The sequence below is a fragment of the Aotus nancymaae genome, unplaced genomic scaffold (assembly GCF_030222135.1).
Source record: "Aotus nancymaae isolate 86718 unplaced genomic scaffold, 86718_ANA_hifiasm-v0.15.2.pri h1tg000040l, whole genome shotgun sequence".
NCBI classification, from domain to species: domain Eukaryota; kingdom Metazoa; phylum Chordata; class Mammalia; order Primates; family Aotidae; genus Aotus; species Aotus nancymaae.
Window position 1 is genome coordinate 39364120 of NW_026988454.1, and position 24569 is coordinate 39388688.

Genomic DNA, 24569 nt, shown 5'->3' on the forward strand with positions numbered 1-24569 from the left:
CAGATTGGACAGGTGGTATTTAAAGAGTTTGGAGTGAGAAATGGTTTGGCAGTATAACAAGGCATATTACAAGTGCCTGCCTTGAAAGGGAAGAAAGAGAGTTAGACATTTTCCATTACTACCTACTGTTAAGGGGCTTGCATTATCCCCTAAACAACCTCATGCTTCTGGCAATAATCATGCACTGTCGGTTTTTTGTACTAATATGAAAGTGCAGTTCAATCTTTTTGACAAATACTGCATCATTTCTGGCTTGGCGAATTTTTGTCACTCAAACCTAGTTGATGTGTAAGTAGGTTGTGACATGCTGACTGAAATGACTTTGGATCCACTGTATTGAAGAAAGTAAAATTTTACTTGGAGTGTTTTTTCTTTCTATTTCTCACTCTTCTCCCTACCCCACCGTCCTCACTCCTTCCCTGAACTTAGATTCATCCTACTTCCTTTGTAAGGTACATTATTATACATTTTATGGGAGAAAATCTTATAGTGAAACTGAAGGAAGCTTTTCATGGAAATGTATAATTTGCTTCTTTTATTATTTTCTCAACTGTGTATTTGCACATGTGTCCATATGCATCACTGCACAATCTAAGTGTTAATAGTTTTTTTTCTTTTTGCTTTCTTATTAGGGCTTACGTCTAAAAAGATTAGTTTGCATATTTATAACCCTAGCATTTTGAAGTCATTCATAATCTTTCAATTGATATGAAATATAAACATTCTGCCTTTTTACTTTTATGATTTTAGTCATAAGTTTTGTACGCCTTAAATGTTCTCTGCAATCCTGTGTAGTTTAGAAGGAATTATTTTAATTTCTCCTTCTTTTGTGACAACATCTGCATCTATTATGGAAAAAAATGAAAGAAACAACATTGTTAATTTAGGAGATGACCATGAATTTTCAGTGCTAACACCCAAAGTGGCACTCTTAAGAAAGAGGTCATTTCTCACGTAAATAAATATGCTGGGTAAGATCTGTTTGTATTTTAAATAAAGTGATTGATTTAGGAAATATTACCTTTAGAAAGTGCCACTTCAAATCAGTGGGTTTTTTTTCACCCTCCCAAATAAGATTGTAAAGGAATTTCCCATTTCATGAGGTTTTTTTGTTTGTGTATTTTAATCATTCCCTCCTAGTAAACTAGTCTTGGCTGAGTAAAAACATAGAAATAGACTTATCAATGTAGAAATGGATAGAAATAAATTAAGCGTAGAGGTAGAGACAAAGATGTAGATATCTTCCCAGTCACTTATTTGTGACCTGCAGGGGAGTTTAACTCATCCCCAACACTCAAGCTCCTACAGGCAGTATTCAGAATCTGCCTTGGTCTATTTTGTGGTGTTCGTTGCATGAAGTTTCTGATTAGGCTTTGTGTTACTCAAAATTAAAATTTTATGTATGATAGCCCAGTTAATAATTTAGAAAATCATATTGCCACTATTAAAACTTGTTCAGAGTCTAATTTAAAATTTGAGTAAAAAACAAAAGAAAAAATGCCTACTATAATTTGAAAATACTCATTCACTAAGATTTCAGCATTTATTTTGTCGCCGTTAATTTATTTTATTTTTCAATTAAAAAGTAAAATGTACTATCCCATATTTTTCTGGACAGTACCTGGTGTTTATTGTAAAATTATGTATATTCCTTGTCTCCATTGTAATAGTGGCCTTAAAATAACACACAAACACACATACACACACTTTAAAAAATAACATGTTTAAGTGGGAATTGTAAAGAAGTTAAATGCTTAACAATAACAAGATGCCTTTATAAATTATATCTATGTATTAAGCATTTTTTTAGCTATTGAAGTTACATGTATAACGTTTTAATCCAGTGATGAATATAATACAATGTTAAATGAGAGAATCAAGGTATGATGAAGTAGGGATAAAAAATACCCTATGTGATACTTGTGGAGATCAGGAAATAATTTGTATGGACAATTTTCTCATCTCTTAACTTTATTTAAAGTCATTTCATTAATAAAAATAAATACTTTTGAAGGAGAAAATATACCAGAAAGAAAATAAAGAGATTGATCTATAGCGATAGGCATGAATTTAACCAACACATGGCATACTTAAGCTTTCTTTGTTTTGTTTTTTTCTTTTAAAGATAGCTTTTCCTATCTTTAAAATTTGCATGAAAGTATTGTTATAAAGGACCTATTTAAGGACTAAATATGTTAATGATATTGCAAGTCACTCAACACTGAGTCAGGATACACACACACACACACACACACACACACACTTTTCTGTTAGGAAATATAATTAAGGGTTTTATAAAGTCATGTACTTTAAACCGTACAACAAACTTAGGCTTGGGGTTATTTTCTATTGTATATGTTAAAATATACAATGTGTTTTGATATATATGTAGATGCTGAAATAATTACTATAGTTAAGCAAATTTACTTATCGATCACCTTCCATCGTTATTCCTTTTGTGGTGTGTCAGGTCACCTGAAATCTACTCTTTTGGCAAGGTTTTCAGTCTACAATATGATATTATTAACTATAGTCTTCATGCTGTACATTTTGTCTTCCACTTAATGGTCCTACCTAATTGCAAATGTATACCCTGTAACCTATTTCTCCAGTTTTCTTCCCCTCCCTATTCTCTGTTTCTATTTATTTGACATAAAAAAAAATTCCAACTCTAAGTGAGGTTACACTGCATTTTCTGCCTGTGTCTGGCTTATTTCACTTAGCGTAGTGTCCTACAGGTTCACACATGATGTTACAAATGGCAAGATTGCCTTTTTTAGGAAAGAATTATATAGATATATGTCACAATTTCTTTATCCACTGATGGACATTTATCTTGTTTTTATTTCCTGGCTTTTGTGAGAGCAGTGGTCCCCAACTTTATTGGCACCAGGGACCAGTTTCATGGAAGACAATATTTCCATGGACTGGGGAGGTGGCGGGGGATGGTTTCAGGATGTCACTCTTCTAGTAGACTCAGATCATCAGGCATTAGAAGATTCTCATAAGGAGCACGCACCATAGATCCCTGGCATGCACAAATCACAATAGGGTTTGCATTCCTATGAGAATCTAATACCGCCACTTGTCTGGCAGAAGGTGGTGCTCAAGTGGTAATGCTCCCTTGCTAGCTGCTCACCTGGTGTGCAGCTCAGTTTCTAACAGGCCATGGATCTGTACCAGCATGTCACTAGTGGTTTGGAAACCTCTGCTGTAGTGAACATGGGAGGACAGAGAGCGCCACAAGGTACCAATTGCTGAGTCATATAATAGTTATACTTTTCATCTTTTTGTAGCACCTCCATGCTGTTTTTGTAATGGTTCAATCAATTTACATTTCCACCTGCAAAAGAGAACAAGGTTTCCCTTTTCTCTACCACCTCACCAACACTTAGGGCTGTTTATATTTTGAGCAAAATCCTTTTTCACTTTCATTTCAATCAAAATGCATGAAAGAATTAAATTGTGGTGCTGCTTATTTGGGAGATGGCACAAGATTTACTTCCTAAGCATTTGTGAGAATAACACATTTTCTAGCATTTGCTGTTCATCCAGAAACATTTTCATTCCAGTGACTTCATTTGGAGATGATTTTAACTTCTGAGTACCACTCTTATTTTGCTCTGCTTTTAGGATATTGTTTTAAATACAATTTTTTAAAGTTTCTCGAAATTGAAAACATTTTACCCCAGACTAGTACTCAGTTAAATGTTTATTTAAAAGTAGGTTTTTGGTAACAGTAAATGCTTTGACAAGTTCTTATTTAATATTTAATAAAATGCTACTAGGTCAGGTACAGGAGGTAAAATTGGTCCTAAATTGAATTTGAGGAAGGCATATAAGTAGAATTAATATTAAGAAGGTGAATCATCAGTTGTATGATAGAAATATTATTAACAAATACAACATGTGATAATTGCAAGAATCAAGTTCATGAAATATCTATTCAGATTTAAAATCTTCCTCTACTAGAGTACTTAGTCACAGTGAATCTTACTGCAGTTGGACTGCTTGGTAATGCAGTTTAACTTAAAATTATCTAGAAATTATCTTTATAGGAAATTTTGCTATAATCCACCTAGTTATATGAACTATATTACTCATGGGTAGCAACCAAGTAATTCAAAGTTTAATTTAGCCCTATTAATGGAGGGAAGTAATATGGGCATTTACAAAGTTAATCCCAAAATACCTCAGATGAAAAAAACTAGAATAATATATAAGAAAACAATTTTATATATTCTTTATGTTCAATTTAGAAATAAGTCATCACAGATATTTTGCATGGCAAATATTAATGCAATTAATTTTTTAACTTCTGAGATGATTTTTAATTTAAACTTGTATGTTTAAGATTCATTTTGTTTGTATAGAGTGCTTGCCAGCAAACACTGTGTTAATGTAATCTTAACTATTAAAATTGGATTTTTTTTTTTTGGCTGTTTACATATTTCTGGTATTTAGCTTTCTAATCAACAAATTAAAATAGTATTTTTTTGTTCATGTGAGTTTTTCATTTATATTAAGTCATAGCACAGTCTGCATTTCAAGTAAAACATCTGACTGATTTTAAGAAAGTTTTTTGTTTCTATCATTTTTAATCATTTTGAGGGAAGTTGAATATTTTTTCCAGAAGTGCTATACTTTATTTCTAGTACTCTCCACATGGTATTGACCACTCCAGGAACCCTAGGTAACAGAAAACATAATATCAGTGTTAATTTTACAGAATATAAAATGTTAGTCAACTAGCCTTTTTTATTTACATATTTACATAGGAATATACATAATTTACATCCTTCACAAATATACATATGTGTAATTTATATCCTTCCTAATTTCAAGAAGAATTCTAAGTTATTTACTAAAACGCAAAGATTTAGCAGAAGAATAGTAAGTGATAAGTAATTTTGGGGAAAAAGTGATATTAAAGGTAAAATAAATAAACTTGGGGGATGAGAGTAAACAAAAATTTATGTTTTTATATGGGGAGTAGGAAAAGCATTCTAGAGTTACTAGAAGTGAGTCTGATGTTATTAGAAGGCACCACAGATTTGATGCTAAATTTACTAGTAATGAAAGCAAAATCTGTGTCAATTACTACAGTATTTATTATTTATAATGTAACAGCTAATGCTTACCAGTCATTCATAACATTCTAAAAACTTTGTTCAGCATTTGATACAATTATCTTATTTAATTATTGCAATGACCCTGCGATGTCCTGATGTTGTTATATTATACATTTGCAGAAACAGAATCTCAAAGAAGTTAAGTGTCTTTCCTAAGGTCACACAGCTATTAACTGGTTAAGCTGGGAAGTCTGAGTCCAAAATTCATGCTCTTATTCATAAAAGAAACATTTTTAAAGGAATAAAATATTGATAAATCAGAAAAGCATACCTTGTATCAATTCTAAGGATAAGAAAAAAAAATTTCTGTGGGAATTATGCTTGGTTCAAGGGTAGAATGGAGCCTGTCTAGGGGAATGTCTGTAATGTATAACCTTCGGGCAATCCTTCTGAATATCTCTTTGCTCTTTGTTGTTACCAAATTATTATGTCTTAAAGCTATGAGCAAATTGACTTTCTAAAAGCTGTGTCTCCTATGAACAGTTAATATTAAAGCCAAGGGGAAGACTTGCTGGTCAGAATTATAGTAACTTTATCCTTACAAATATCTAGGAGAAATACTCTTGTAACTGAGAGCTAAATCCAGAAATTCATCTGTCATGCAGAATTTTGCTATTTTTAGTTTAAATGTTCTTTACATATATGTTTTACTTTTGTGTCATCTTTCACAAAACTATAGAACTACAGTTGTTCTGTGATAGAAACTCTTATAAACAATATAGATTTGGTTTTAGTTTTATTAATTTTTCACAAATGCTTGTGTATTCATAGTACCTTATGAATTTATGATAAATTTATTACACATTTATTCAGGCAGAGACATATTTGAAAATTTGTTTTGGTGAAGGTAATGAGGAAAAAAATTATCTTATGAACAACTCCATAATTTTGCTTTCCTAATTGTGTGTACCTTTTGGGTCTACTTTGTATTTATGTTTACATTGGTATTTATATGTCCATATAAATATCTATTATATATTTATGTAAGAATACTGCAAAGCCATGGTTAACTTGATAATCCAGAGAGACACAGGCTTATCTAAAGACTGAGACCTGATCATAGGATAGAATGCTTTTCCTCCTCTCCATTTAAAAAGTAAAGGAAAAAAAATTAACCAAAACTTCTCTCATGCAGAAAGAAAACATTATTAAGTTTTGGTGAAATTCATAACTCTCTTCCTGTGTGCATACTGTATGTAAAGAGGAAAAAGGGAAAGAATTAATGGTTGGATTAAATTAATGTACACAATATACTTTATATGTACTACTTCCTGGTAAAAATTATTTTTATTTCATACAACAAAATTGGAAACTAAGGTAAAACTGAAATATTACTGTTGTCTAGGGAAAACTTTCCCATCACATGTGTTTCTGTAATTGTTTCTCCCTTTATTTAGGTTTTTTTAATGTGGTAGACCAAAGTCTTGTGGGATTTAATAATAATTTTAGCATAATTTGCACACATAGAATTCACAGGAGACATAAATTCAAGAAAACATATAAACTTTCAACTGTAAAATTTGTATGAAGGACTGTTATGTTTGCTGTAATATAGGGAAGCCACTTTAGTCAATGAGATCTTTGTACTTCCATTTTGATAATTTAGATAGCTTTTATTTCCTGAAATGTGCTTGAAAATGTTCAAAATATTTGAGTATTTCCCTGTTTTTTTTTTTTCAGCTAATTCCATTCTAATGTATATACATTCTAATGTAATGTATATACATTCCATGTAATGTATATTCTCTGTCTTTTTTTAAATGTTCTTTTCCTCTGGCCTTTCTTCTACCACCAACAATTTGTTACATGTTTTTAATCTTCCCCTCATCTTGTATTTTAATTTTGTGCATTTTAGAGCACTATTGGTTATATGCACTTCAGCAAACTAGTTTATTCCAGCTGAAGATTGAAAAGCAGAAATTAAGACTTAGTTCTATGTTTTATAAAATCTTTATAAGATGAAAATATTAATGTTATATTACTAGTATTGAAGCAAACTCATATTGTTTAGTTCTTTATCATAAATAAGAGGCATTAGAGAGTTAAAGTTTTATCAAAGTGCATCATAATAGAACTAGACAGTCAATTTAATAGTAATATCATATATAAAAGCCCAAATAATATTCCTATACAGGCTGTAATTCCAGCCTTTTGGGAGGCCGAGGCAGGCAGATCACAAGGTCAGGAGTTCGAGACCTGCCTGGGTGAAACCCCATCTCTACTAGAAATCCAAAAAAAAAATAGCTGGGCATGGTGGCAGGCACCTGTAATCCCAGCTACTCAGGAGACTGAGGCAGAAGAATCCTTTGAACCCGAAAGGCAGAGGTTGCAGTGAACCAAGATCGTGCCATTGCACTCCAGCCTGGGTGACAGGGCAAGACTCCGTCTCAAATAATAATTCTATACAATGAGTAGGTGAAGATTTTATTTTATTAATAGAGCATCTGAGAATAAGCATAGGCTCATAACTTTTAAGAACTAAGATTACAGTGTCTTGCTTTATTTAAGAACAGTAGACATGCTTTCTCTATAGTGAACACTATACTTCTAAACTTGAATGATTATTGACTTAGTGTTATCTTTATCTCTGATTCATCATTCATGTTCCTTTTCAAATATCTTTATCTTTGTATACATATTTATATGTAAACACAGTGGTTGCTGTGTAATAGTTTCAGTTTAGCCGTTAATGGGAAATGCATAATTAGAGTTGGTGATGGTGTGTCTTCCAGAGGAAAATGAGGAGTGAGGGATTTGAGTGTGTCAAGGTAAGATGATGGAGAGGACTGAAAAGAATTCTAAAATGAGAATTCTTAACATGCGTGTCCATCAATTGTATTTAGGCCATAGGAGAACTTGTATATGAAAATAATATATATCTCATTTTACTACTCTCTAATTTAGCATTTCCTTTAATTGCAAATAGTCCACAAACTACAATAGTGTTAGTAGCAACAATGACTTCATCTTCAACAAACATTGCAGATATTTTTATATCACATTACAGATGTTTCAGATAGCTTAGAATATGATTTATTATTCCCTACTTTCAAATTATAATATTTATTATACTTTCCTCTATTTAATGCATTGGTAAAGCAATATAGTTATGTAGTATAGTTTCTGTTGGAATTCTCTGCATTTTAAGCACTTTTTAACCTTATTCTCACAAAGAACTAAGCATCAGTAGACTGCCAAAGGGAACCATGGCATAAGTAAGCTAATTCAACTTGTTATTAACCTTTATTCTGTTCCTAATGTGACAACATCTCTCCATTTTATCTGCCATCAAGCATAAAGTTATAAGAGAAATTGCAAAATATGTTTCTACCAAGCTATTTAATCATGCATTTGTATTTTTATAGAATAAATCTACCCAATAGAATGAGAAAAATGAAAAATTGTTAACTCATTTAAGGCCATCCCAGCCCAAAGGCAGTCAAAACATCACAATGAAGTAAAGGTAGAATGATAACTGCTTTTACAAATAGGTCTTGGTAGGAAAAAAGTATTGTATCTAATAAATAGAAACATTTTAAGCATAACGTTATTCATATTAATAATGAATATTAAATGTATTGTTTTACATAAAATATTAAGATATTAAACATAATAAATAGAAACAGGTTTCATTTTGATGATCTTAATAATTTAAGATTAACTGGCACAGTGTTCAAGTGATAAGTAACACTACTAATCACATAGAAAAACAGAAAACCAGAAAGCACAAAAGCCTATCAGTGTTGATGTCCATGTTGCTGTTTTCAGAGGATTTGATCACCATCTCTGAGCAAGAGTCTGTGCAGCTCTTATCAATATTTGTAGCTTCCTGCAATTCGTTTTACAACTCAAAGTTCATGATGAATGGACTTCTCCCAAATAGATTTTACTGTGTATATCTACTCTTCCTTTCATTAATTGAGCACATAAAGTATGTGGCTCATTCTTAAGTTGAAATACAGCCTTCAGCAAGGATTTGACAATCAATTATTTCTAAATATATTGGGATCTATTGCTCTTACCTCTCTGTATATATGAAAAGTGTTAAGACAGGTTTAAGGATTGTATGAACTGTTCCCACATTCTGGCTTTCCCAACACATACAGACATGGGGAAGCCCAAAAAGAGATCAGAGTCCTCTCTTTTTCTCTTTCATACACAAACTCATAAACACACCCAAAGACACAGAGGACAAAATAAGATAAAATAGAGTAAATTTAGAGGAAAAAAATGTAAGATTCAGTTCACTGGTAGCTGTATTCTATATCATATATTTTTAGTCACACATGTAAGATTTATGTATTGAATAATATTTTTAAATAGTTCATCTGCTTGTAAAACATAAGTCTTACAGTTCAACATAAAAGATAAACATCAAAACTAGTATCCTCATTAGGTTGTAAAATGGTATATTGGCACTTACTGTTATTTAAATGTCATCCTTATTTCCTTTTTGTAGTGCTGATGTTAACCTTGTAAGCTCTAAATTGTCTGGAAGTTAATGGTCTGTTATATGAGTTTAATAGTTCTTAGTGAAAGAATATTAGATTATATTATGCAGTTTGAAATGTAACTTGATCTCTACCTCATAATCATAAGTAATGACATAGTCTTGGTTGAAATTAGGGACATTTGGTTTTTTTCTATTGATGCTGTCCATAGTATAAATGAGAATTTTTTTTTTCTTTTTAAATTGACAAATATGTTTATTTGCCCATTTATTACACCCAAGTTTATGAGGGTTAGAAAAGAACAAATATGAGCATATAAGGGTACAGAGTTCTTTTTGAAAATCAAACTTTGAAATTTATTTTATTAAAGTTGATAAATTTAGAAGTATTATATTCTGTCAGGACCCACATATACCCTTGTCTGGCTTTGAGAAAGTTTTATTTTTTTAATTTTATAAGAGTTAAATTTGAATTGGAGCTAATGTAACTGACAAGAGGGAAATAGAAGCAATTGGCTTGCACTAAACAAGTTTGAATGGTTGTTAATGTGAATGACTTTCAGGCAGTGAATGTCAGAGAACAGTAGATTACTTTCTTTACCTCAGGCATTTTAAACTATCTCCTGTGGTAGGACTGACATAATTTCTCTCTCTCTTTCTTGAAACTAGGAAGCAAAGTAATTGGAGTCTAGTAATTTTGGCCTATGGCTGATGAAGATAAATCATAACGAGCTATAGAATACACACTGACAATTCGCATAAGGCTACTAGAACATGAACTTTCATTAATGCATTAATCAAATATTTTTTTTTCTGATTTATATTAAGGAAAGCCATGGAACTGTTAATTATGAATGCATTTATCATTTGTTATTTTTGACTAAATTCACATGCAAAACAAATTGTTTCAAAATATAACCTATTGTGTTCTTAAACATGGGCTAAGAAGTTTTATCTTTTCTATTATATTCATTATATATGATTTTGAGTGAGCATATTTATTTAACCGAAATTATTTGAGGTTTTAAAATAATAGAGGTAGAAGAGAATACAAGACCATCTTGTCTATCCCTCTCCTTAAGACTTATAAACGTATTAATTATCTTGAGCAGATGGAGGTATAGTCACTTAAAATTTTATAGAAATAGAGGTTCTACAGTTTCATTCAATATCTTATTCTTGAATTTGGTCACTAAAGCTGTTAAAGGATCCTATTTTATATTTAGATTATTTTAATATTAAGTTCATCTTCTAACATGTTTTAGGCTTTGGAAGATTAGCCTTAATGTTTTTATTTGCCAATATAAATTTATATCAAAATATATGTATTATCAGTACTTATTTCTAACATATTATTATTTTCAGTGCACCATACTGAGTATTCACCTCCATTATTACATTCAAATCAACAGCCTGATGAGCTTAGGTTTTGTTCTCCATTACGGATTTAGGAAATCAAGATTAAGAAAAGTTAAGTAATATGGCCAAGTACATGGCTGATGAAAAGAGTTGCTGTAACTCAAATATTTTGAGTAAACTTTTTCCTCCTGACCTACCTCTTCAGCGTTAGAGTCTTAACTCCTTAGAGCAGAATTTTCATTGCTTTGTTGTTCATTCACTTTGTATCATCTTACAGTGCTCTTTTTTCAACTAATGGGAGTACATCTTGTATTCTTCAAACTTTTCTTTATTATCATGCATGCCAGTCATTTTGAAATTACTTTTCTAATCTCTTCTGCTGAAAATGTTAATACCACAAATAGGCTGTGTTTCTGTTTATGTATGCGTATAAAATGAGTAAAATGAGTAATATTTTTTGTCCCCTCAGAATCACTTACCCCATTGGGACTGATTATTGCTCCCTTTTAGAATGAATGTAGTGTATCACTATTACTCTACCGTTTTCATTGCATAAGTACACAATTCTTTTACTTAATATGAAATGTTAATTTGTTAGAGTATGAAGAATATTAAAATATCAATAGTAATTATCCTCTTTTTAGGTTACCTGAGCTTTCCAATGTCCTGAAATAAGAATATTTTTGAAGAAGTATATAAATATCAAGATATAAATGAAGTTTAATTCTTTTATAACAATATATAATTTGCGCTACTAAAAACCCTCAGGATATAAGTAAATATAATCCTGCCCATTTTAACTATTTTTAACCTTTTGCTAAATTTTTTGTTTATCCACAGACATCTCATCTTACTGTAAATCTATAGTCCTCTCTGTTTTGACATCACAATCTATTGCCATGGAAGTGATTGATAGCCTACATTTATCTTCATGTCTTCAGAGCAGGTTCATAAGGAGACTGTCAGGAAGAAATAGACTTTATTGGTACCAGCAGACTTTTAAAGATCATGTGCAGGTTCTTACATCTGTCTTTTTTTTTAAATACAGGAGTTGCAAATTGATACTTTAGGAAGTGTAAAGACTTCACTTTTCATTCTGTAATTTCCTTCAAAAACCACATTTATGATTCTTTCCAAAAAACTCAAATAATGGGTTTTCCACAGCTTCATACTTTAAATATAAATTGAGCTTACAACCTGTGACTAGGAAACTGTGGTAACTGGACATATTCAGCTTTATCGTGTTATGCAAAAATACAGCAGTTAGGAATGAAACCTCATTGATAGGTTCTTCTACTGGGAGAGAAACCAGAAGATGATGAAAATTACTTGGCACTATTATATGTAGTTTGTAGAAAGTTCCTAATCTGGGGCTTTGTGATCTACTTCATTGGATCAAAAACATGATAAATTGAATATATGAAACTTGCTATATCATTTCGGAATTACACCTAATAGTGAATTATTCACATAGATGAAACCGATCATTTAGGTTTTAGAATTTCTTTTTTTCTATAATGGTTCTAGTTCTTGTTTTCATGAACGTTTTTGTTGTTGTTCTATACTGAATTTTACAACTCTTCAGATATAAAAGAGGCATTTTTATAGTGTCTCTTGTAACTCAAAACTAATTTTTATTTCATTGACTACCCCTTATATGTTCAGAAATTAAAATAATTTCTACATAGTCAATTAATTAAGTCAATTAGGATTTTTGACTCCTAAAATGATTTTGATCTGTATTAGTCCTGAAGAGGTAAAAAGAACTTCAAAAATTATTACCTGTGAGGGAGCCCATGCCAACCATTACATTTTCCAGGTACATATAGAAAAGAAGTATACTGTATATCTGAATAAAGTGGAGTAATTAAACAAACTTCCTATACAAATGAAGATTTTTTAAAGAGCTATAACTATTAACTATTTGATAAAGGTTTTGAAAGAGAAACCTGAAGTGGCCACTGTGCAGATATAGTCTGAGTGACTTAACGGGTCAAGTATTTGAGAGCAGCAATGATTCATGTGGTTTTTATATGAAGGGAAAAAATGAAAATAGGAAATAGAAACCAGAAGTTTGTGTAGACCTACATGAATTAACTCCTGATGATTTATTTTATTTTGAAGTGTCTGTGTATTATGGATGAAAAATTCAGACTTTCTTCCAGTGCTCTTCATCCTATTAAATGCATGGCTTGTTCCTTTTCCAGGGAATGTACAGCTCAGTCAGTAGGAACTAGACAGAGAAGCCATTCACTTAATAAGTTGTCATTTCCTTGTAGATACCTTAAACCTTATTTTTCTTGAGTATTTATATTTAATGCTCTTGGAAAAGAAATAAAATTAGAAATTTAAATGACTGTGGAATGTTTTTAACCGTTCACAAGCTGTGTAATAACACATAATAATCCAAAACAAATATCAAGTCACTTTATTAGTTGAGAAGAGAAATGTTATTCTTCATAGGTTTTGTGGTTTATTTAGTCAACTGTGATGTGCTTCATAATACTGATATAAATATATATTTAAAAAAGATAATACAAATAATATCATTTATATGTTTTAAGAAATAAGATAACCCTGACAGTCTTAAAATCTTTCCCATTTAAGAAAATAGTAGAAGAAAGTATTGAAAGGATGCAGTAGTGTTTAAAGAGACTTTATGAAAAATCAATAGCCTATGCTCCGACATGAAAGCTTATTAATTCTCCAGTGAAGTCTAGAACAACTTACTTTGATCAGACATACTAGTATCCCTGCAGCAAAAGCAAGAGGGATTATTAAATACTATAAACTGCCTTTCCGTAGTTCAGAATTTGGATAAACTTTTATTTCAGAGCTTTTATTCCTGACGTTGGACAAATGATGACGGGCCTGTATTAACTCATTTGCATTCTTATGATGTTATTATACCCGTTTTAAAGACATAGAAACCCAAAGAAAAAGGAGTTAGGTAACTTCTTTTGGGGTCACACAGTTATGAAAAGGACTCAGACAGTCTGACTTCACAATCTGTATTCTTTTTTTTTTTTTTTTGAGACCAGAGTCTCACTGTCTCCCAAGCTGGCATGCAGGGGCACCATGTCAGTTCACTGCAAACTCTGCTTCCTGGGTTCAAGCAATTCTCCTGTCTCAACGTCCTGAGTAGCTGGGATTACAGGCGCATACCACGACACCTGGCTAATTTTTGTATTTTTAGTGGAGACGGGGTTTCACCATGTTGGTCAGCGTAGTTTCAAACTCCTGACCTCATGATCCACCCACCTTGGCCTCCCAAAGTGCTGGGATTACTGGGGTGAGCCACCACCTTGGCCACAGTCCATCTTCTTAAACATGATGTTACACTGCCAGTATGGCAGACATGCGTGTATACAGACAAAGGTATAAATAAGCATTCAAGAACCATTTAGAATTGGATCCCAAAAATTCTATACATTTATATAATTGCTTTAAATAAAGGTTATTTTCTTAAATAGCTATTGTATATTGCTCTTATCTTTTTGTTGCCAGTACGATATGGTTTGGCTCTGTGTCCTCACTCAAATCTAACTGTGAATTGTAATCCCCACATGTAGGAGGAGGGGCCTGGTCGGAGTTGATTGAATCATGGGGACGCACTCTCCCCCTTGCTATTCTTGTGATAGTGAGTTTGCACAAGATCTGGTTGCTTGAAGCACATGGCACTTCCCCCTTTACTCTCTCTCTCCTGCTCTACCATGGTAAGATGTGCTTGCTTCCGCTTCACATTCTGCCATGGTTATAAGTTTCCTGAGGCCGCCAAGCCATGTTTCCTGTTAAGCCTATACAACTGTGAAGCCATTAAACCTCTTTTCTTGATAAATTACCCAGTCTCAGGTAGTTCTTTATAGCAACATGAGAATGGACAAATACTCAGTATGTATTATGCTTTTTATCCTCCAGGTTATTATCAAAGCCTGTATTTAGCTTGATATTTAAGAAATTCCATATTTTTGTTTTTATTTCAAGTCTAATTTATAAAATATTAGCTTATATTGGGAATTTCATGTTTGTGATATGAAAAATTTCATGTGACATGAAAAATTTCATATTTGTTAAATAAGAATACATAGATGACCAAACACAAACACTCACGGTAAATCATGAGAAAAAAATAGTCAAAACTATAAAGTTTAAGTTATAAAAAACTTACAATAATTGCTACATGAGCATAGAATTTATGGTTCTTAAACTTGGTGTTTATACCCTGGAATGGATTGGTGGACAGCAGAATTATGTTTACTGGAATAGTTAGGAATGCTTCCAAATATTTTTATTACTGATCTTGCACTTTTTAATTTATCCAAATGTTTGTGACTCTTTGAAGCAGTGACTGATACCACATTTGAATCAGGTATATACTGGAGCTTGAAACATCTCATAACACTAGAAAATAAGGAAAGTATCAAAGCTTACTAATGTTCTGTCGTAAGAATTGAGGAACCAGCTTGAAATTGCTACCACTAGCCAGTTTGAGGTAAAATAAAAAGGAAGAAACTGTAATGAATTGAATCACATAAAATATGTTTTAAAATGCTTAATATTAGATTGGTGCAAAAGTAATCAAGGGTAATTGAACATAATGGCAAAACCTGCAATTATTTAGTACCAACTTACAGATTATAAAATTGTGATAATAATTGGATGATAGTAGGAAACCAACATGTTCTGAAAACCTAAAGAGAAAGAAACATTTAACCTTGTTTCCTAAATTAACCATAACTCAAGGTAACTAAATAGCTGAAGAGCGAAGCCTCCCTTTATAGAATTACTCCAACTAATGAATAAAGACAAAATGATAAAATTATAGTATTTTCACTATGCAAAACTTAAATGGATTTTAGGTGATGACGATTAATGGCTGCTAATATTTCAAAAAAGGGAGCATTGAACATTCTGAGCCTCCTAATAGAAATATACAATACCTATGAAATATTTTTGCCAAAAATATTCAAGCTTGAATCTTATCAAACTTCAGTATAACTACCAGTTTACAGGATATTCTGAGCATTGAGAGATGTGTAAATAATACTAAGCAAAGAAATCTAGGATGTAGGAAACTCTGTTATATAATGTGTAAATAATGTTAAGATGTACTAATACTCTTATACTAATACTCAGGTTTCTTTAATCACTAAAGTTTTGTATGAGAATGGGGAAGGAGGGAGAGAGAGGACTTACAGATTAACTTAAATGGCTTATCAATCAAAGGCAATGGATGGACATTGTTCAGATTCCAATTTGAACAAATCAACTAATATAATTAATGAAGCTAGGTATGTGTGGGTTTGTTACATTATTTATCTACTTTTCTCTATGTTTAACATTTTCCAAAACAAACATAAAAATGGAATAAACTTTATGCATCTACCTGTATTTTCATCTTGCATCACTATGCAAGTAACAAATTATGAGAATTTATAATGGCTGGAAATTGGGTTATTTTCATTATTTTTGATATTGTCTAACTGCATTTTTATTTCCTCTTTCATGAAGTAATCCCTTAGGTGAGGCATTAAGAAAAACTCTCGTGTTGGTTTTGATTATTGTATTACATGTGATCAGAAAATGAGGTAGTGTTATTTGTGTGTTTTTGAACATTTTTAACTTCATTAACTTCATGTAAATGCTGTTTTTTTTTTGTTGTTTACAAAGATATATAGACTATTAAAGAGGAAATTCTTACCTAAAATGTGGTTGTTCACTATCATTAAGCCTTCTTTGTCATTATATTGTTAGAGTCAGCTAGATCATTTTTGGTTGCAGTGATTTTTTTAACAGATACTAATGGTTGACATCAATAAAACTAAATTTTGTTCAATTTTTCTTTTTTCCCATTGACATTCTGGTGCTATATGCTTCAGTAGAGATTCATATTTGTTATGCCTTCCTTATGAATTGAATTTTCTCTTTTGTCAATATACAAATTCTCAATTTTAATTATTAATATATCAATTATTTATTAACAAATACCTAGATAAGATGTGACATGCAACTAAGATCACTAAATTATTCATAACAATTATGACTCTTGTGTTAAGTCATAGGAAATAAACCTGTCTTAGCTTTTTCTATCCTTCTTCTGTAATTCTTCTATTACAATCATGGCCTGCTGTAATCATATATCGTTTCTTAGCCAAAGAATACATGCTTCTGAATTCCTAAGATTCCATCATCATTATTGATAGTATTTGTGGAATTTTACTTTTTTTTTGGGACCATGGAGAGTGAAGCACATTTTTCATAAATGAAGGTCCAAACTATGCAGTTATGCTGGATAGTATAAAAGCCTTTTTAGCTATTTTAATATTTCACAGGAAAAGGCCATTTTTTTTGTGGGAATATTGAATGAATAAATTTCCATAAAATGAAATGATTCAACAGAGGCTTGCTGAGCTTCATGTTTCTTTTTAAGCAGGTATTGCATCTAAATTTTGCCTTGTCTGTCAGAACAGTGTTCTATTGCCTTTATCTTAAATTCTTTATAAACTAGCTGATTCTTGAAGAGGAGGACAGTATATTTGCTTACTTTGATTGTTAATTTGAAAGATGGATTTCTAACTATAGAGCTGCTGTGAAAAATGTAATGCTAATTGTAGTTTGAAAAGCCCAGGCACCTTCTGATAGTACAGTTTTACACCCAAGTAATTTAAATCAAATTCCGAAAAACACTTTTTTTCTTTTGTTGGCATATACATAATATGCCTTAACTAATAGGAAAACCCACATGCTAGAGAATGATGAACATGATTGAATAGATTAAATTACTTTTCTTATACTATAAATTAATAGCTTTCTCAACCATGTTCCAGCAGCTGCAGAACATTGTGCTATACCTTACTGAGAATATTGTCTGTTTTTTTTTTTTTTAAATCAGTCTTCACTGTCTCGCCATTTTTTACCATTATCGTTCTAACTTGATGTCCCGTTTTTCTCATGTCTCTAGTCTTTCTTTGATTTTGATTTCACGTATCATACACAGCAGTTATTTATATTTTGTCTTGTTAATCAACTAATTTCTTCACATATTTTATTTTTCTTCCCAAACACATTCTTGTTCACCTTGAAGGCAAAAACTGTCCTAGGTTCAAGGTCATTTTCCTCATGGTTCTCAGTTTGAGAGAGATGGAAGACACGTGACAAATTCTAGTTTAACTGAATTTTGTAATTTAAAAAAAGAGGTGTTACAGGGTCAGTCCTACAGATGTTTGAGTTCCAGACCATTCCAGGAAGTTTACCAGGTACTAGACTTAGAGGATGTCCCTGATAATTCTGTCACTCTGTCTTTTGCAAGTTGTTCCCCCTTTGTGAGTCACATCATATAAATGCTGATAATTTAATACTTTCTCTGTCAGGATCTGCCAACTCTAAGCAGAACTTATTTATTTTTAATCACCCTTTTACCATGTGGGTAATGCTTTTTCCCGTCAATTTTCACTTTATCGCCGTCTTAGAAGACTTAAGTAGCCAAATGGATAACCCATTTCCTAGTTTTTCTGTTTTTATAAGCACCCATGCGCTGCTCAGACCATTTGATTTCTAGATTAAACTTATCAATGAAACCTCTTCCTCCCCATTACAGATTTTCTTTTTCCTACACAGTCTCATTGCAAAACCCTTAGTCTAAGTTTTTCTCCTCTCCCCACCCTGTCAGGATCTGTTCTTGGACTATTTCACGAATATACTCACTCTAGCTAAGGCGTCTCTCCGCTGATACCCCTCCTTTTGTCAGACTTCATTGAATAAACCCCACCATCCCCCTTGATGATATGATGTGACCTGAATTCCTTTCACTGTGCTGATTGGTTCTAGTAGACGCCCAGTTTACCATTAGTACTTTGATTCATCTTTCCACTTCTTATTTCTGAGAGAAGCTCATGGCTCTGACGATGTCCCGTTCTTTAAAACATCTAACCACTCTCTTAACTCTCAGCTACAAATCTTCCCTTTGATTTTAGTGAGAAAAACCAAAGGCATCTAATGTCAACTCCACGATTACTCTTTTTGTTCTCGACAAAACATTTTTTAGAATGCCCTCCCTTCTACCTTCTTCCTGACCCTGTGGCATTTATATCCTGTGTCCTTTTCAGAGATAATAGCCCCTTCCTTGGTCTCCTTAATCTTTGGTGCTGTAGTCTCTGCAGGGACCTTTTCTATCAACCAATTCATCTTAAATATTTCTATTTATTAAACCAGCCACAAATATTCATATTCTTAAATATCATCAAGAAAAAAAAAACCTTTAATTTAACCTCAGTTTTCCCTTATTATACTCTATTCTATTTTTCCTTCATTAATAGAAGTTTGAAAGAATTACCTTTTTATAGTTCTTGCCTCTATAGTATTTACTCATTAATCATCTGTTATTCTGTTTCCTTGATCGCTCCATTCAAACTTCTTTTTTAGAAGTTTGTAATAACCTTCTCCTAAGCAAATCTAAGTAATTTTTCTTAGATATCACCCTCTCTACAGTGGAAGTCTTTGTGTAACGTACAAGAAGCATAGATTTATAGATCAATTTATATGAATGTTACTTGCTTATATTTATGCTTCCTTCTGGCAAATAGGTGTGTGTGCTTTTTTTTTTTAAAAAAAAAGAACTATCTGATCCGCAGTTTCATCTGTGAAGAATTTATGATTTTTTCTACTACTTCTTGCACTTGTGTGTTTAACTTTGTTTGGGCTCTTTTACCATTTATATCTCTTCATATTTAGTATAACAAAATAATCTACTAAAGAGATGTTTAAAGCTGTATAGATAAGGATGAAGGGCTGTCTTCCTTTAAGAATGCTTAATTTTTCTCCCCGTTTCTCTCCTACCCTTGGCTTAATTTTATTGTGGCTATATACATTCATAAAATCCAATAGAGCAATCATATAGGATTTTTTGATGTAGTTCCAAATACATTACAAATGGACAAAAGGAAAGCTGAAATCCATAAAATGGGGTAAAAAATCTCCTCCTCTCTATTTTGAATTATTAACTTTTGTTTATGTTTAGATTCTGAGTTTAATTTGCAACTGATTTAGAAATTCAAGTCAATTTAACAGACATTTGTTGAATTCGGTAAAGCTTCACAGTCTGACATCTCAATCAAAATTACTTTTTTACCTTGTATTCCTTTAATATTTTGTTTTTGTCCCACTGAAACCCTTGTAATATTTCATATTTCAGTTATTGTCAATAATAACTGACATTTTATACCATAATTGTCTTTGCCAAATACTATGCTAATCCCCTTACATAATTTATAACTAATCTTTTATAAAAACCTAAAACCTAAAAAAGAATGTTTTCGTCCTCCTCTAATTTAAGTAAATTTTCCCAGGTCTATAGGTAGAGCCAGGATCTGACATTAAATCTGTCTTTTTCATAGCATTGCCCTTCCTGTCTTCAATAATTGTATACTTACACACTTGTGACTCCTTAATGAAAATGCAATATCCAAGAAGAAAGAGAAAAACAGATGTTTATATAATATTCTAACAGGGCATATTTTCAAAGCATTAATAGCAGTCAGCTGTTTGAAAGTGTAAAGGAAGCAGAGAAGAGTTGACAGAAGGAGTAACATTTGGAATGCCTTTAGAAAAATGAGCAGGGAAGGCTGAGGAGGGAAAAGGTGACATATTCCCGAGTGAGGGAATAGTGAGTACAAAGTATGGGCCCTTCAGGGTCCAGTGAGGCTAGAATGTAGGACACATACCAATTTATTAGGTTTTACTTGTTTGCTTCATACACAATAAAAGAGTTGTACAGCTCCTCTCTTAAATCCAGTTTTGTTGGAACTGTTCATTTATTTGGCCTATTGCCCACTATGTATTTGTGTAAGTCAAAAGGAATAAAATCAGAAATGATTTTATGTGATATTGAAAGCTTAAAAAGGCAATATTAAGCCTAGTGCAGTAATTATAGATCTGTTATCCCACCCCCAGTCTTGCCCTGGGGTTTTGACTCTATGGCTTACTGCTGTATTGATTGTAGCTAAAATCACAGCCAAATCCACTAAACTTCTTGGCATTCCTTTTAACCCAAATTGATACTAATGAATGTCTTAAGACTACATCGTGCTTCCAGCTCATGAGCAAACATTATGTCTGTTTCATCATCCAGTAGAATAAGATTCACTTAGAGTTATTGAGGAAGATTTTGTAATTCTAACTCCCAGAACACTATCCCCCATAGTGACCATCTACAATTATTTGGAGATAATCTCTGTTCTAAAGGCCTTCAGCAGTGGCTACCTCTTCTCTTACCTATCATTTACATGCACACAAATCCAAGGCTGATTAAGTTTGGCAGGAACAAGGAGGAAGAGAGAAGTGATGAGAGCAATATGAATGGAATTCCATATATCAAAATAGAAAGTTATATTACAAACATTATATACAACTTCCATTGATTGAGACCATACCAAGTTCTAGGTTCTTTACCAAGTACTCTGCATGCAGACCTTATCTATTTTAATTCTCACAACTACTCTGTGATGTAAGTATTATTAAGCCCATTTAAATAAATGAAGAAATAACCTTAGCAAGACTAGGTGTCACACAGTGACTACTAGATTAGAACTGGACTACATGCTTATCTAATTCCAAAGCTGTCTACTGCATGTTTGTAACATTACATTGTGACTGCAATATAACAACTATTCAAAAGTTAAAATATTGTTTTTAAGTCAGACAAATCTAAAACACCATCTTAGTACATTTTACATTTAGTATATTTGTTTTAGAATTATTGTCATTATTATTATTATTATTATTTCATCAGCTATGCTATGCCATAAAGATTTTCTTATTCACTGGCAGTCTATACCATTATATCAAGCAGTCTGATTTGGTTCATGGTTCACTTTGATTAAAATCTGTCTGTCATTTATGTAAGATACGGTCAATGAATCCTTCTTGAAATGATGGAAACAGGTAATTAAATCCTGTCATTTTCCTAAACTTTGGCTTTGTTCTTTTCCTGGAAAGACATAATATGATCCTAGAGTAAACCAAGTCTCATTCCCCCAAAGTTAATTAACATTCAAATAAATTTTCTATACACTAGTGATTGTTTTTAACTAAGTAAATCATTGTAACCAGACATATCATTTTTAAGCAGAACTTTTTTATTTTTATATTTTGATAACTCTAAAATGTTTTGAAATTTTGCAAAGGTAAGAAACGAAAGGCTAATGTATTCTTTTTGTGCAATCAGCCAGTTCTTGGTTTCTGCTCTGATTGGTACATTGAAGAAATGCTAATAGTATATCTGTAACCTGTTAGGGGATATCAAGTCTCTTCAGGAAAGGAATAATAAAATGCTAATGATCAACATTAACCATTTGAAAAGCATTACAGAGGAACATTTGTGTCCTTTCCCTGTCATGAGAGGATTACCTTCTACAGTAATCCCAAAACAGCAATTATCTGTATCTTCCAAATTAATGCTGTAGTAGACATGCTTTGAGGGAAGAAGTATATATTATTTTTATTACTATCTGGAATTTCATAATGCTTTGCATAGCATTTTGCATAATATATGCTAAAGACATTTTTCAATGAATGTTTTAAACTTCCAGTAATCAGGAATTCTCTACCTCACAAAGCAACCCTTCTTATTTTTAGGCAGCGTCTACCTATGTAAGCAAAATGTATTCTCCTCATCTTTCTGGTACTAAATAGCAAAACTCTGATTCTTCTACCATGATCGCCCAGCGTATACTCATCATTCAGATAAGTTCATCAGTGCCCCTCTTAAAATATGACATGGAGAAGTGAACTTCACATGCTGTGGTTCAACTAAACATGGCATATAATTGTTTTCCACCTCCCTTTTTCTGGTCACCAAGATTACATTCTTGTCAGCCTTTTCTTAGCTCAAGTTTAGCAGTCAACTCAAATTCTTTTGTATTTGTTGTTGTTGTGGTTGTTATTTTTCTCCATCACATTATTATCATACAAATTTACCTTTTAACCTTGTCTACAATAACAAAGAATCTACACATTTTAAGATTACTGAAACAAGGGAGAAAATAGAACAGAAAGAAAAGCCTTTGCTTTAGTCAGTGGAGAGAAAGAAAGGAGACACTTGTAAACTTAAGTTAATGATTTTTGGTCCATCAGATATTTTATTTTGCAGAGCACTTCCTCACTTCTAAGATTTTTATTGTTTTGTTTTATCCTGTGTTGTTTTCGTATGATCTATTGTTGAGCCAGGGTATCCTCACATGTACTTGTATGATAGAGTTTTAAAAACATTTGCAGCAATCTGTGGCCAACCCTTACATCAATGACATGCTGCTGATTGGAAGAAGTCTCTGTGCGAGTATTGAAAACTATTGAGATTTTCTTATGGGATTCATTTTATTTATATGATTTTTATTTTTAATGATATTTTTTATTTTATAATTTTAAGGGTAAAAAATGTATAAATATTTGGAAATAGCTACATCCATGGGACAGAAACACTGACAAATGAGTTTGAATATGAATATCTGAAGGTCTATCCTGAAAGAATTAAAGTTTTGCTATTTAGTACCAAAGGATGAGGAATGGTTTTTTTGAAACCATAAAATGTTCCTGGTTTCTTGTAATTCCAAGTAAAAAACTCTGTAAAAAGTTATTATAGCTATTTAGCTTTAACCAGATCACTATTTTACCAGAATGATTAAGCATTTCTAAATATTATCATCTTTATTCATAAATGTTTCCCATATCTGTTCATATAATCTCTGTATAAATTTCACATACTTTATAGCATACATTTATATATGATAACTAACAATATATTTACTACTTAGTAGCACACAGTTAGAAATGAAAGCAATATTCATTTTATACAAAGACAATATCCCAGAGATAACAGGAGAGCAAACTGAGTAGAAAAATGAGCTAATTGGATTAGAATAGGAAAAATGTTCCCACTTTAGTTCTCCAGTGAATGGTTTACAGACTATTCATTTGTATTAAAACATGCTCTTAAGTATAGCAATTATATGATACTTGTAGATTTTGCAAACAAGATGTGTAATTGTTAAGTATTATACACTGCTCCACAGAATGAGTTTAAAGTATTAATTTTGTACCTTGGCATGGTCTCTTATGTCATATTTGCAGATTAGAATGTAAACAATAAATTTTAGCCAAATTGGTACACCTATTTCTTACCTATCATTTACATGTACACAAATCCAATGCTGATTTAGTTTGGCAGGAACAAGGAGGAAGAGAGGAGTGATGAGAGCAATATGAATAGGCTTGGTATATATACCAAGCAACAAATTAGGTAAAGAAGTACATTGGATTTTTGAATTTTTAAATCAGATTTATTGAAATATATTTATATAGAATAAAACTGATTCTTTGTAGTCTATAAATGAGTTTTCACAAACTGCTACCATAAATACAGAACATTTTCATCACTCCAAAAAATATTCATTCATGCCCCTTTGTAGTCAAATGTCAATGTCAGTAGCCTTTTTCTCTCCCATCCTGCAGTGCCACTGCCAGAAAGGGACTAAACCACTAACCTTAGATCTGCTGGAACGCCCTGGCTTGCCTGATCTAGGGAAAGGGCTACTTCTAGACCTTTCAACCTCAGTTAGCAGGCTGGGGTATCACAC

General features: G+C 32.0%; 1 protein-coding gene across 12 annotated transcripts in view; it reads left to right on the plus strand.

Annotated features, from left to right (window-relative positions):
- PTPRK (protein tyrosine phosphatase receptor type K) overlaps window positions 1-24569 on the plus strand; it is a 554712-nt gene that overhangs the window by 339903 nt on the left and 190240 nt on the right. The gene's annotated exons all lie outside the window — the stretch shown is intronic.